Source organism: Chionomys nivalis, chromosome X (genome assembly GCF_950005125.1).
Source record: "Chionomys nivalis chromosome X, mChiNiv1.1, whole genome shotgun sequence".
NCBI classification, from domain to species: Eukaryota; Metazoa; Chordata; class Mammalia; order Rodentia; family Cricetidae; genus Chionomys; species Chionomys nivalis.
The window spans coordinates 72,584,952-72,588,410 of NC_080112.1; the positions used below are offsets into that span (position 1 = coordinate 72,584,952).

Here is a 3,459-nt window from a genome sequence, read left to right on the forward strand (position 1 = left end):
CTTGTTATCATATTTAACCATCCGTTTGTATTAATTGCAAGCTAATCTATTGTTTTTATCCCAGGCACGCATGCATGTGTGCACGAGTGTGCAGGCATAGTAATTTGGAGTTCAGAGATTAACTTCAGGTGTATTCCTCTATTACTCTCCACCTTGTTTGTTTAACTTTTAAATTTATTTTATGTGTATGGATGTCTTGCCTGCTTGTATGTCTGCATACTACTGTGTGTTTGGTGCCCAGGTGAAGGCCAGAAGAGGGAACTGTCCCCTGGAACTGGAGATACAGGCAATCATAAACAGGAGCTGGGAATAAACCTGGGTCCTCTGGAATATCAGCCAGTGCTCTTCATTGCCGAGCCATCCCTCCAGCCCCAACCTTATGGTTTTGAGACAGGGTGTGGAGGTTTGAATGACATGCCCCTCATAGTCTCAGGCATTTGAATACTTGGTCCCTAGTTGATGGGTGGCATTGTTTGGAAAAGCTCAAGGGGTCCAACCTCGTTGGAGGAAGGATGCCACTGGATGCAGGTTTTGAGCGTTTAAAGACTCGCACCAGCCGGGCGGTGGTGGCGCACGCCTTTAATCCCAGCACTCGGGAGGCAGAGGCAGGCGGATCTCTGTGAGTTCGAGACCAGCCTGGTCTACAAGAGCTAGTTCCAGGATAGGCTCCAAAACCACAGAGAAACCCTGTCTCGAAAAACCAAAAAAAAAAAAAAAAAAAAAGACTCGCACCATTCTGACTTTACCCTCTCTGCATCATGCTTGCTCTCCAGCTGCCATGCCGCTGCCTCCACTCCACCCTCCTGGACTAACCCTCTGGAACTGTAAGCCCAAAGAATTTCTTTCTTTTCTAAGTTGACTTGATCATCTTTTATCACAACACTAGAAAAGTAACTAATACACAGGGTGTCTCCTGAAACCTGGAGCTGCTTGCTTCAGGCAGACTAGCCGGCTAACAAGCCCGTGGAATCCCACGTGTTTCTGCCCACTAGTGCTGCAGTGTGCCACCATCCCCAGCTTTTACAGATGGGCTTGGGTTCTGAACTCAGGTCTTCATTGGCTGCAAAGCCAACACTTTACTCATTGAATTATCTCCCATGGCTCTTGGTAAAACTACTGTCCCATGGTGTGACTCAAATAAATTTATGTCCTTTTTCAACGGAATATTTGAAGCCTATGAAGGAGCCCAAGAATAGCCACTCCCAAATACGATACTCTGTTATTTATATAGTAAGCGAGAGCAGAAGATTCTAGAAAAGTATAACTCTGTCTGCTTACAAAGCTCAGAGCTGCTGAAGAATATAATAATCACCTCTATACTCTTTCTTGAATTCTCTTTTTTCCTTTGAGACAGGGTTTCTCTGTGTAGACCAGGATGGCCCTGAACTCAGAAGGCATGCACCACTACTCCTGTCTCTTCTTTACATGTTCATTAAACTGATCTTGTCACAGGGAGAAAGACTGGAAACTATATACATGTAGACCTCCCTTTGCCACACACCATTGCCTTGTTCTCAAGCTTCATCCACAAGCAGTTGTCCGTCAATAGCGATGGTTCTCAACCTTCCCAATGCTGCAGCCCGTCAGTGCAACCCTCATGCAGTGGTGACTCCCAAGCACAAAACTATTTTCATTGCTACTTCATAACTGTAATCTTGCTACTGTTGTGAATTGTATCACAAATATTTTTTGAAGATAGAGATTTAACTGGGTCGCAATCCACAGGTTGAGAACCACTGATCTAAGGTTCAGTAGAAAGTCCTAGTCCCATTCCATGTTTCTCTAAGTTCAGTGAAGTCCCATAAAAATCCCCTTAGTACACTCCCCTGAACCCTGAACTGTACACACACCACCCTTTCCTGCACCCCAATGGAAAATGAGGCATATGTAAGCTTCTGAACTATGCTTGATTACTTCCAAGCATACAAGTTTGCAAGCCTTTTCTCTTATTTGATTTGATCTCTCACTTCCTTCTAGGGAGCTTTTATATAGATTGAGTGATCAATCAAACTAGTTTTCTCTGCGAAACTAGACCATGGTTCTTCATTCTTTAGTTTATTGCTTTCAGCTAGTTAGAATTTTCTGTTTGCTGCTCATCACCAATTCTATTATGACTGGGAGCATCCCTAGGCTGTTGCTTTCTCTCCCCCCATCATTGTGTTCCAGATCAGTTTTCTAAGGGTGCCCTTCTGGGCTGTGTCTCCCTGCATCCTGGGCTCCGCATCTGCCATACTGCTCTGTAGCTGAAGGCAGAACACGTGGCTTGTTTTTCTTGGAGTGATACCCCAGCTTTACAGGGTGTTTGACAAGGAGCTATAACCTCTGATTTCCTAAATAATTATGTCACCCTCAGGTGGCTTTTGTGCTATGTCTCAGAGGTCTTCAAGATGTTCCATGTAACTAACTGTCTTTACTCCTGTAGTAGTCCTTGATTGTTAGTGTTTTATGACATTCTTTAGCCTTGTGACTGGCAGAAAATATGCCTCATCTGCTTGATTTATTATGTCTTTTTTTTAAAGTTTAAGTCCCATTTTATTTTTCCAGGTGTTTTCTTCTATCTTTATGAAGATACTTTACATGGGCTTTGGTGGAGGTCGTGGTGCAGCACCAGCAGGTCTAAATCGTGGTGGGGGTGTTCGGTCCTTCGGAGCTTCCCGAGATGGATTCCTGACTACCTTGCTATGAATAGCACAGCTCACACAGTAATGCAGCTTGACGTAGAGTTTGGGGAGCACATAGGCGTCGAAGACACTTGCTTCGGATATGTCCCTGACGGCAGCAAGCCTTGTCCTTGTCCTTGGGCTCGCAGCGGGCGCAGTTAGTGCAGCGAATTGGCTGCACGTGGCCGCGGCCGTTTTGGGCACGACCGTTTTTTCTCCTTTTTTTTTTTTTTTTTTTTGGTTATCTTGGAGCCAAGTCCCCGATTTATTATATCTTAGTCTTAGAAATTAGGTCCTTGCGTCTTATGGTGTTGTCCTTTTCCATACACCTATTCTCTGCCCCCTTCCCTAAATGTGGACTAAGTATTTATTCCCACCTTTTCCTTGGGACCCCTTTTGTACATTCACCAGGGTCAGATAGCTTTCACACTGGGCCAGAGGCTACAGCGTTTGTTGTCATTCTCTTACTGAATACGGATTTCTTTCGTTTTGTAGAAGAGAGGAAGATCTGGGTAGTTTTTCGCAACTCTCCCCAAACTGTTTTTTTGCTGTAAAACGGATTTAGAAGGTAGCATGTGAGTATTGAGTATCCTTTAACTGGTGAGTTGTCACTGCTTCTGGACTGTCTAAGTTGTGAGCTAGAAAACGTGTATATAGTTCCAGGACAGGTTCCAAAACCACAGAGAAACCCTGTCTCGAAAAAACAAAATAACAAAACAAAACAAAACAAAACAAAAAAACGTGTATATAGTAATTCTGGTGTCTATTTAATTGTGTCAGTATATAGCTATCTGTGTTA

At 43.9% G+C, this 3,459-nt stretch overlaps 1 pseudogene; it reads right to left on the minus strand.

Moving 5' to 3' along the window:
• Nucleotides 1-2,573: 2,573 nt before the first annotated feature.
• LOC130867325 (40S ribosomal protein S26-like) lies at nucleotides 2,574-2,880 on the minus strand (annotated as a pseudogene).
• Nucleotides 2,881-3,459: the final 579 nt, after the last annotated feature.